The 12,539-nt window shown below is 41.6% G+C and overlaps 1 pseudogene; it reads right to left on the reverse strand.

The window, feature by feature from the left end:
* Positions 1 to 12,049, reverse strand: part of LOC135508590 (BRISC and BRCA1-A complex member 2-like) — a 200,554-nt pseudogene extending 188,505 nt beyond the window's left edge.
* Between the last annotated feature and the right edge of the window lie 490 nt (positions 12,050 to 12,539).

Consider the following 12,539-nt stretch of genomic DNA (forward strand, 5'->3'; position numbering starts at 1 on the left):
CATTTTGTGCTGTATAGAGCTCTATTATACAATGTAGAGTGCAAAGAAACCACATTAGAACAGAACTGCTGTTAAAGGGTAAGCAGCATGAGTTTTTAATCACCAAAGTAACAATGTAGTGCAGTCAAAGATTTAGTAACTTAGTTGTCGTCATGCTGTGGTTACCTATACATCCAAAAATAGTTGTGTTTTTAAATATTTATGAACTACCTCCTATGCACTATTTTCAACAGCATATACCAGTGCTACATAGCTAGTTCTAGCTGGCTAATGTTAGCTACTAGCCATGCTAGCTACTAGCCATGCTAGCATGTAATTGCATTCAGGACCAAGTGTTGACAAGGTACTATGTACATTACAGATGAAAAAAGAAATACATATACAAAAAACTGCATCTCCTCTTCTCCTGTGCATTCGGTAGTGATAGTCGAGCGAGTGTTGTAGTAGTTTCCCGCCGTCCGTAGCTAATGTAATTTTTCATTTTAGACCCAACAGATTTTTAAAAAGATAACTATGCCAAGGTGGGTGCAGTAATACTTACAAGTACAGTGTTGCAACTCATTTGTGGCCCAAAAACAAGAAGCTAGCTTTGAAGTGGGACCAGTTTGTCAGGTTGAAGTGAGTAGATTTGAGTAAGGGAACCGTGGGCACGTCTACTGTGTGCAGTGCTCATGTCACTCATTTCAGGACTTGGATGGCTATAATCAGTGGAAGGCAGGATTCGGATTGAGACGCCAACTGAAACTAGGTGCCGTCCCAAGCATGAATATGAAGTCTGCAACCTCTATTTCCTACTGACATACCATTACATTGCAAGTGTCAGCAGTGATGGAGAAATACTGGGTAAGTTCAATGTGGATTCACCTCACTATTAGATTAGCTGACTCTCCCTCGGCTAGCAAAAAGGCCTCTTCCTCTGAAGTGCCTCTTTCCTTGGCTTTTCTTTATTAGCTAACTCAGTCATCAATCTGTAAGAGCTCAGACACACCAATAGCGTTTGCTGGTCGAGAGTACTTAGCACCTCTAAAAGTAATTTGCGAACTATGTGTGCACATGTAGATAGAACCGCATGAAAAATGTCTGCTGGCATTTTTGTTGTTGTGTTCTGTGGGTTACTCTCTGTGCTAGACTAGTTGGTTTTGTTCTCTAACTTACTACTTAGCTATGTCGACCGTGGTGGTTGGCTAGCTAGGCTATTTAGCTGGCTAGGCTAGCTAGCAGGCTAAAATAACTAAATTTAGCTGGCTAGCTTCCTGTCTAAAATAACTGAATATATAAGTAACATTATTTGATAACAGGTTAGATGGTGTTACGTATTTCCAAAACGTTGGTTTACTTTAATGTAGCTGTAAGCTAGGTATAGACTGCAGCTGGCTGACTCATGCAGTGCTACCATAACATTAGCAGGCCAGTAGGGCTAATGTTAGCAAGCTAATTGGTTAGCAACATTGCAAGCTGATTTGTAAAAAATAAATAAAAATGTCTTACTGATTTGTAAAACAAAATTACTTGTAAGGTGGCTGAAAATGTCATTGAAACCAGTAGTCATGAGTGCAAAAGATGTGGTTTAACTTAAATCTATACATTTTAAGTTATTTCTGTTGGAGTTTACATTATTGGGAATAGGCTGGCTTGCCGGGTCCTCCATAAAAAAAAAAATTCAGGCATGACTTTGATTGGTTTTATGTTATAACTCGAACATTTTTAAAGTGAGGTGTAACTTTCAATTGGGACTTTTGATGCGTATACGAATACAAATCCATATCCATATGTTTATGCTACCTACCTCTGGCCTGTAGTCTTCCAAAATCAAGCCTACCTGATTAATTAAATAAATGCAGCAAGATCAGTCTCAATCCACCCCCGCCCACAAAGTAACAAACCACTGGTAAGTCTAGTCTCGACTTTAGACCAGCACAGCTCCATTTAGGGCCTACTTATCTCCCCCATTTGTCTCATTTAGAATGTGCTTCATCTTTTGCTAAGTGTTTCCCATGGTTGTAATTGCATCACATATTACAGCCTATAACCGCTCTTTGTTCAGGAGGCACATAGCCACCAATTAAAAACACAAACATTGAGTCGTTAGGTTATGCCTCTACAAAATGTGTCAGCCATAGGAGGTTAGTGGCACATTAATTGGGGAGGACGGGATTGTGGTAATGGCTGGAGCAGAATAAGTGTAATGGTGTCAAATACATCAAACACATGGAAACCATTCCATTCGCTCCGGCCATTATTATGTGGTGTCAAAGGGATGATTACAGTAAACAGGGCAATCGTATAGTAAGTCCCATTGGTTTCATTTCCAGGTCATATGAGCCAGTGATTCTTTCCTTACAAATGGATTTATCTTTCCCTTATGTGGTATACAGTATTTCTTATAGACTTATGGAGCCGGTTGCCAGGGTTGAAGCGATTAGAACCAATTAAAAGTGTGTAATATGAACTGTAAGGCAGTGGCCTTGATGGGTAATACATATGGGCTGGGTGATGTAGAATGTCAGAACACTGCCAACAAGCAAACACAAACAACTTTTATAGACCTTTAATCAAAATGGACATAATAAGTCGTGTATTGTCTGCTCAAAATGGCCTCCCCTCATTTTGTGGTTCTGAAGAAGTATGTATGAAATCATCTGTCAAAAACAGGTGATGATGTGTTGCTGTGGCTCTGTCTAGTGACCACATGTGGCTTTAAATTTGCCTTCTACTTATGCCTATAGAGTCTCTTTCATCATTCTGGGTGGTGGTTTATGTACTAAAAGGGCATCTTTGGGAAAGCGGTTTGAGTGTTTCTCAAATTGTGGAGTTCTTGAGAAGTATCAAAAACATCTGACCTAATGAACTTTGTGGTCATGCTGGTGATAATTGTGGCTTCGGGATAAGCCTGAAAAGATAATCCCAGGCAGCCCTGCACTATAGTGGGGCTTTACTGTGTGTTGCATGGCGCCTTAAAACATAGGCCTACCTGTGTAGCCTCTTAAATGTAAAGTCCCCATATTTGAGGACCCTATTTGTTTTTATTTGATTTAATTCAGTCTGGTATGAGAATGGTAGCCCCTATCTGCAGAAGCAGGATATCTGCAGTAAGTTGAGTATCTTGGCTATTGATCGGTGCCTTCAAATCTTTGGTGTGACTTAATACCATCTATGGGCATACAAATATATTAGGGCAGGCCGAGCCAATGACCTAATTTCAAGATGGCTGCTACCTACATTCCGGTTAGCATTGTGAAGCATAAACAAAATAAACACGGAATACGTTGAAACACACCAAAAGCCGGGACTCCACAGATCATGAGGATATCTTATGTGTCTGCCTGTGACCTAACGTTATTGATCACCAGCCCCGAGAGTCAAAATGTTTATTTTACACAACGTTTTCACCAAATAGCAAAAATCTTACATATAGCTATAGCTACATATCAAATCAATCCTTAAGTCTCTAGGAACAAATCTAGCTTTGACTTAATGGCAACATCAAATGTCCACCGAGTGACTTTATCTTTGCGCATCAAAAATATGATGTTGCCTGCTTAGTGGGACTAATATTTGTTTTTCCAACAGGACAATGACCCAACACACCTCCAGGCTCCGTAAGGGCTAATTGACCAAGAAGGAGAGTGATGGAGTGCTGTATAAGATGACCTGGCCTCCACAATCACCCGACCTCAACCCAATTGAGATGGTTTGGGATGAGTTGGACTGTAGAGCGAAGGAAAAGCAGCCAACAAGTGCTCAGCATGTGTGGGAACTCCTTCAAGACTTGGAAAAGCATTCCAGGTGAAGCTGGTTTAGTGAATGCTAAGAGTGTGCAAAGCTGTCATTAAGGCAAAGGGTAGCACTTTTTAGAATCTAAAATATATTTTGATTTGTTTAACACTTTTTTGGTTACCACATGATTCCATGTGTTATTTCATCGTTTTGATGTCATCACTTTTATTCTACAATGTAGAAAATAGTAAAAATAAAGAAAATCCCGTGAATGAGTAGGTGTCCAAACTTTTGACTAGTACTGTATATCTGTCGCTTTTATATTGTTTTTGTAAACAGTTCATTTGTATGTGGGACCAATACATTGCATATGCCTAGGCTAAACGTTCAGGCACTTTGAAGAGGTTGGAAAAACACTTGGATAACCCCAACACCACAACAATGTTTGAGAGAGGTTGGTGTTGTAGAAATTTAGTTCTTATAGTGAACAATAACTTTTAGGCACATCCAGTGTGCAAAAACAGTGCAATTATCACATTCGGACCCTTTGGAGAGGTGGAAAGGACACTTGAATGTACCTTGGATACCCCATAACACCACCACGTTTGAGTTAGGTTGATATGGTATAAATTAAGAATTTATACTGAACAAATAGCATTTAGGGATTGCAAATATGTAATAGCATTGGAATGATCTAATTGTACAAACATATGCCACTTTGGGGAGGTTTAGGGATACTTGGTCAAGTGACCAGACCTGACAACTTATTAAAACATCTGCTCATTTCTAGTTGTTTTCTTTCTCCTGATATTGTTCACATGTTGTAGAAGCCATCTACTGTGTTTTCAGCTCAAGTCATCAATAATTCACTATTAGCTTGCCAATGAAAGATTACTTTTAAAATAAAATAAAAAACTTATTGTGTGTGCTTGATCTTGTGTATTCTGAATTATGTAACTCCTATCTTCTGATCATTTTCTCATAATTTCCCAGATGTCTTCCTTCCAAATATACCAAGTTGTTGCATGTCAGATTCATGTAACTACACATGAATAGCTGTTGCTTCGGTTGCTTTCTTTTATCTCATCAATAAGTTATCAAAATATGTTTTAAATGTCAACTAAAAGAGTGAACCAAACGGCCTCACAAAACAATCTTTGTCAAGTATCTGCTTGTGATCATCTCCATTTGAAATTCTGTACTATTACAGTTCGTCTCTTAAAATCATTAAGCCAACTTTTGGTTATCAATTTGTTTTTGAACTTCCGATTGTAGTTTCAACATTGCCCTTCATTAAAATTACACAGATAGGTTATAATGTTACACAGCTTCCATAGTGAAAGTGACAGACTTTACAAGGAGGGCAAAAAAACACACCGTCGCGGACCAGGATGTCTTTGCTTGCTTTGAGGACAATACAGTGCCACTGATACGGCCCGCTATCAAAACGTGCGGACTCTCCTTCACCGCAGCAGACGTGAGTAAAACATTTAAACGTGTTAACCCTCGTAAGGCTGCAGGCCCAGACGGCATCCCCAGCCGGGTCCTTAGAGCATGCGCAGACCAGCTGGCTGGTATGTTTATGGACAATTTCAATCAATCCTTATCCCAGTCTGCTGTTCCCACATGCTTCAAGAGGGCCACCATTGTTCCTGTTCGCAAGAAAGCTAAGGTAACTGAGCTAAACGACTACCGCTCCAAGCACTCACTTCCGTCATCATGAAGTGCTTTGAGAGACTGGTCAAGGACCATATCACCTCCACCCTACCTGACACCCTAGACCCACTCCAATTTGCTTATCACCCCAATAGGTCCACTGGCGACGCAATCTCAACCACACTGCAGACTGCCCTAACCCATCTGAACAAGAGGAATACCTGTGTGACAATGCTTTTCATCGACTACAGCTCAGAATTTAACACCATAATACCCTCCAAACTCATCATTAAGCTCGAGACCCTAGGTCTCGACCCCGCCCTGTGCAACTGGGTACTGGACTTCCTGACGGGCCGCCAACAGGTGGTGAGGGTAGGTAACAACATCTCCACCGCACTGATCCTCAACACTGGGGCCACACAAGGGTATATTTTGAGCCCTCTCCTGTACTCCCTGTTCACCCACGACTGCGTGGCCATGCACGCCTCCAACTCAATCATCAAGTTTGCAAACGACACTACAGTGGTAGGCTTGATTACCAACAACGACAAGACGGCCTACAGGGAGGAGGTGAGGGACCTCGGAGTGTGGTGTCAGGAAAATAACCTCACACTCAATGTCAACAAAACAAAAGAGATGATCGTGGACTTCAGGAAAAAGCAGAAGGAGTACCCCTCTATCCACATCGACGGGACAGTGGTGGAGAGGGTTTTAAGTTCCTTGGCGTACACATCACGGACAAACTGAATTGGTCCACCCACACAGACAGCGTCGTGAAGAAGGCGCAGCAGCGCCTCTTCAACCTCAGGAGGCTGAAGAAATTTGTCTTGTCACCAAAAGCACACAAACTTTTACAGATGCACAGTCGAGAGCATCCTGTCGGTCTGTATCACCGCCTGGTACGGCAACTGCTCCGCCCACAACCGTAAGGCTCTCCAGAGGGTAGTGAGGTCTGCACAACGCATCACCGGGGGCAAACTACCTGCCCTCCAGGACAGCTACACCACCCGTTGTCACAGGAATGCCATAAAGATCATCAAGTACAACAACCACCCGATCCACTGCCTGTTCACCCCGCTATCATCCAGAAGGCGAGGTCAGTACAGGTGCATCAAAGCAGGGGCCGAGAGACTGAAAAACAGCTTCTATCTCAAGGCCATCAGACTGTTAAACAGCCACCACTAACATTGAGTGGCTGCTGCCAACATACTGACTCAACTCCAGCCACTTTAATAATGGAAAAATTGATGTAAAAAATGTATCCCTCGCCACTTTAAACAATGCCACTTTTATATGTTTATATACCCTACATTACTAATCTCATATGTATATACTGTACTCAATACCATCTACTGCATCTTACCTATGCCGTTCTGTACCATCACTCATATTTTTATGTACATATTCTTCATCCCTTTACACTTGTGTGTATAAGGTAGTTGTTGCGAAATTGTTAGGTTAGATTACTCTTTGGGTATTTCTGCATTGTCGGAACTAGAAGCACAAGCATTTCGCTACACTCGCATTAACATCTGCTAACCATGTGTATGTGACAAATACAATTTGATTTGATTTGAATGTAAGTCAAAATGTGGTTTATGCAGCTGCTGCTAGTTCTTCCAATGAGGAAATAAGTTGCTCTGTCACCTGGTTCAGTTGTTCACTTTTAGCTCTTCCCAAAGCCCTACCTTGCAGTTTCCAGTTCGTATGACTGATTCATAACGATTACTGGCGAAGGGGAGGTCTGCTTACGAGTCAATGGTGGGAAATGGCAAATGGACCGAAACGTTAGGAAAACAGGTTATGGAATTAGAGAGCGGGAGGGTGAGACCAAAAGACGGAGAGAGAAGAGGACTTAGAGAAGGAGAAAGGAAAAAACATCCCGGGGAGAGAAAAAGTTGGGATTATGATAACATGGCCAGAAATACAGCGAGAGTAAACAAAGTGGGGCTGCCAAGCAATGGCGTGATGATGTGCTTCCCCTTATGTGCGCAGCTGGTTTATGAGACAGTAAGCAATACCTCCCCACTTGTCTCCCAGACTCTAACACAGGCTGGGGAATTTAACTTCTCCCTCTTAGGTGGCTTTAGAAATAGCCATGTGGAAAACTTTAAGACCCTGTTGTAAAAGCAACAGTAACAAAAGCCTCTTTGTCAAGCCTCTTAGTATCTCGTCTGGCATCCGTCGTCTTTGAAACATTTCCACCAGTGAGTTTTCCACAGGGACAAAGCAATATTAACAAGTTAGCGCACAACCCTATGTCCAATTCCTGGTTGACATTCAACTATTGCCTTTACTGTATTTTTATTACTGTACCATATCATCAGGTGTGTGTGTGCTGGTGAATTTCTCAGGAAAACTAATGATTGAGGTGATATGTTTGTTCCTAGAGTGTGTTGGTGTATTGATGCCCATGTAAAATGCTCTGTCTTCCAATTACCCAGAACTTAACTCACAGACGACTGCTCAGCCTCTTAATTTTGAATTTGTATAAGGATATTGAATTTGAATTGAATAAATGTTTTTTATTTGCAATGCACAAATTCAATAATTTAATTCATAAATTCATCTTGGATTTCATGATTTGAAACTGAATGAATATACCTGAATATTCAAATTCAATATTTATATATTCAGTTTCAATATGGTAGATATTGCATTCAATGTCTGTGTATAAATTTGACAATCTATAATTTCAAGTACAGTTGAAGTCAGAAGTTTACATACACTTAGATTGGTGGTTGTTTTTCAACCACTCCAAAAATGTCTTGTTAACAAACTATAGTTTTAGTAAGTCAGTTGAGACAACAAATCTAAATTCTTCAAAGTAGCCACCCTTCGGCTTGATGACAGCTTTGCACACTCTTGGCATTGTCTCAACCAGCTTCATGAGGTAGTCACCTGGAATGCATTTCATTTAACAAGTGTGTCTTGTTAAAAGTTAATTTGTGGAATGTGTTTTAGCCAATCAGCTGTGTTGTGACAAGGTAGTGGTGGTATACAGAAGATTGAATTTTAACAAATAGGGCTAAATTCATATAACGGCAAGAACAGGTCAAATAAGCAAAGCGAAATGACTATCCATCATTACTTTACATGAAGGTAAGTCAATCCAGAAAATGTCAAGAACTTTGAATGTTTCTTCAAGTCCAGTTGCAAAAACCATCAAGTGCTATGATGAAACTGGCTCTCATGAGGACCGCCACAGGAAAGGAAGACCCAGAGTTACCTCTGCTGCAAATTTACCAGCCTCAGAAAGTGCAAACCAACAACTCCATTCATATTAAACAGCCTACCTGTTAGTTGATCATTCTAGCCTACTCCTTTTCATTTAGCAGACTTAATCCATAATTAATTCAAATCAAAATCAAATCAAATTTATTTATATAGCCCATCGTACATCAGCTGATATCTCAAAGTGCTGTACAAATCAAATCAAATTTTATTTGTCACATACACACGGTAAGCAGATGTTAATGCAAGTGTAGTGAAATGCTTGTGCTTCTAGTTCCGACAATGCAGTAATAACCAACAAGTAATCTAACTAACAATTCCAAAACTACTGTCTTATACACACAAGTGTAAGGGGCCGCCCCCAGGTGGTGAGGGTAGGCAACAACATCTCCACCCCGCTGATCCTCAACACTGGGGCACCACAAGGGTGCGTTCTGAGCCTTCTCCTGTACTCCCTGTTCACCCACGACTCCGTGGCCACGCACGCCTCCAACTCAATCATCAAGTTTGCGGACGACACAACAGTGGTAGGCTTGATTACCAACGACGAGATGGCCTACAGGGAGCAGGTGAGGGCCCTCGGAGTGTGGTGTCAGGAAAATAACCTCACACTCAACGCCAACAAAACTAAGGAGATGATTGTGGACTTCAGGAAACAGCAGAGGGAACACCCCCCTATCCACATCGATGGAACAGTAGTGGAGAGGGTAGTAAGTTTTAAGTTCCTCGGCAAACACATCACAGACAAACTGAATTGGTTCACCCACACAGACAGCATCGTGAAGAAGGCGCAGCAGTGCCTCTTCAACCCCAAGAGGCTGAAGAAATTTGGCTTGTCACCAAAAGCACTCACAAAATTCTACAGATGCACAATCGAGAGCATCCTGGCGGGCTGTATCACCGCCTGGTACGGCAACTGCTCCGCCCACAACCGTAAGGCTCTCCAGAGGGTAGTGAGGTCTGCACAACGCATCACCGGGGGCAAACTACCTGCCCTCCAGGACACCTACACCACCCGATGTCACAGGAAGGCCATAAAGATCATCAAGGACAACAACCACCCAAGCCACTGCCTGTTCACCCCGCTATCATCCAGAAGGCGAGGTCAGTACAGGTGCATCAAAGCTGGGACCGAGAGACTGAAAAACAGCTTCTATCTCAAGGCCATCAGACTGTTAAACAGCAACCACTAACATTGAGTGGCTGCTGCCAACACACTGACTCAACTCCAGCCACTTTAATAATGGGAATTGATGGGAAATATATCACTATCCACTTTAAACAATGCTACCTAATATAATGTTTACATACCCTACATTATTCATCTCATATGTATACGTATATACTGTACTCTATATCATCTACTGCATCTTTATGTAATACATGTATCACTAGCCACTTTAACTATGCCACTTTGTTTACATACTCATCTCATATGTATATACTATACTTGATACCATCTATTGTATCTTGCCTACGTTGCTCTGTACCATCACTCATTCATATATCTTTATGTACATATTCTTTATCCCCTTACACTTGTGTGTATAAGACAGTAGTTTTGGAATTGTTAGTTAAATTACTTGTTGGTTATTACTGCATTGTCGGAACTATAAGCACAAGCATTTCGCTACACTCGCATTTGCTAACATCTGCTAACCATGTGTATGTGACAAATACAATTTGATTTGAATTGTATAGCCCACAAAGATCTCTGCCACGGCAGAACCCAAGGGGGGGGGGGCGCCAACCCAGACAGGAAGATCACATCAGTGACTCAACCCACTGAAGTGACGCACTCCTCCTTGGGATGGCATGAAAGAGCACATGTAAGCCAGTGACTCAGCAACTGTAATAGGGTTAGAGGCTGAGAATCCCAGTGGAACGAGGGGAACTGGCCAGGCAGAGACTGCAAGGGTGGTTCGTTGCTCATGAGCCTTTCCATTCACCTTCACACTCCTGGGCCAGACTACACTCAACCATATGACCCACTGAAGAGATGAGTCTTCAGAAAAATTACATTTTGCATTGATTAGAAATCTCCCACCTGGCCTCCCGGGTGGCGCAGTGGTTAAGGGCGCTGTACTACAGAGCCAGCTGTGCCACCAGAGACTCTGGGTTTGCGCCCAGGCTCTGTCGTGACCGGGAGGTCTGTTGTGCGACGCACAATTGGCCTAGCGTCATCTGGGTTAGGGAGGGCTTGGCCGGTAGGGTCAACAATAACAACAACTTTGATCAACAATAACAACAAGCTATGGGTGCGTCTACCGGTGCGTCTTTTTTTATGGGACGTACTCATAAAAACTGTCATAAAACATGTAATGTTCTATCGTTGTAGGCTATGAAGCAATGCCACAGATTTTTTTTATTTCATTTTAGACAAAGCCTTGTCATTGTTAAAATAGGCCCATTTAAAAAAATGAAAAATGTATATCCCAGGTAATCAAATACTAACGTCTGTTCAGATATTTGAATATCCATGCTCATCCCTATTAGCAATCTGCAATGGAAAGTTCCAGCGATTGCTGTATGTGCTTGTGTGTCTAAACATCTGAGTGGCTTAGCATCTGAGCAATCTAAGCTCATCATGCAACAATCTTAGAATACTTTTTTACTCAATGTATAAGGAAACAATTTCTAAGCAATCTAATCGGATTAGTTACTGACTCATTGCCAATTGCAAATTAGCCTGGTGCAATCAACATTTTTCTGCAGAAGGGGGGGGATATGCAGGCCAGCACATACAGAAGAAGCGATTACGCAATGCACCAACGCCTTTTCAACAGAACACTGGATGTCATGGGATCAATATGGCTGTTGACTCATCCTCACATATCAATACCAGGACTTGATTTCTAGATAAAAGGGCGTCAAAACAAAAGAATGGCCCAAGGATTTGGACAGCAAACCAGAGCCTTCTGCCTTCTATTGATCACCACAGTGAATCTGTCTGAGCAGTAACTTGAGTGAGTTGTTCACACTAGACCAGGGTGAGGAAATAGAGTTGTGGGGAATTGTGGGAAATGAGTGCGGTGTGGGAAATGAGTGAGTTGGGGAATTGTACTCACCAGGAGTTCCGAGGGTTCTGGCAGAAATTCTGCGTCCTCCCCAAATATGAAGTCTGGAGGTAGTTCTGGATCCTGCACATTGAATATGATGTCCCCTGAGAAAGAACAGAATTATCATGTCAGCTTTGTCACAGCTTTCACACAACAAGTTAAGGAATTCAATTCAGCCCACCATAGCAATGTTTACTACTCAAGCAGCGAGCACACAAACACTTCTTATAAAAAAAAATAAGAAGTTGATTCTACAGAAGATGGGAAAAATGTGAATAACACAATGCAGGTACAACTGAATTAAAACCTTAAATTTGTCATCACAATCAGTCCTACTTTGATTCTAGCTGATGCGATAAGGTACCATTGATGACCACATGCATCAACATTCATGTGCTCCTGGCTATTAGTCCAATCACTCTGCTATTTAACACTCTGTATTAACTGCGATGAAATTGACTTTTTATGAACATGTTATGTACTGTTATGAAAGAATGAGAAATGTGACGACAGGTGCACACTTGTTCAGAAACATCAACATGGTGCACAAGGAACACACATTCCATTAACAACCAAACTGCCCATTTACAGTAAGACTTAAACATTTAAAATGCTAAATTTGCCATAGTCAGTATTGGCACAAAATAGTCAATATTGCAATACAGAATTTAACCGAGTAGTGGGATTGAATAGGCTAGAACTGGGTCAATATCCAGCTCCAAAAGTGTTGGGACAGTGACAAATTTGTTGTTGTTTTGACTCTTAATTTTTTCTTTAATTTACTAGGCAAGTCAGTTAAGAACAAATTCTTATTTTCAATGATGGCCTAGGAACAGTGGGTTAACTACCTGTTCAGGGGCAGAACAACAGATT

Source organism: Oncorhynchus masou, chromosome 21 (assembly GCF_036934945.1).
Source record: "Oncorhynchus masou masou isolate Uvic2021 chromosome 21, UVic_Omas_1.1, whole genome shotgun sequence".
Taxonomy (NCBI): domain Eukaryota; kingdom Metazoa; phylum Chordata; class Actinopteri; order Salmoniformes; family Salmonidae; genus Oncorhynchus; species Oncorhynchus masou.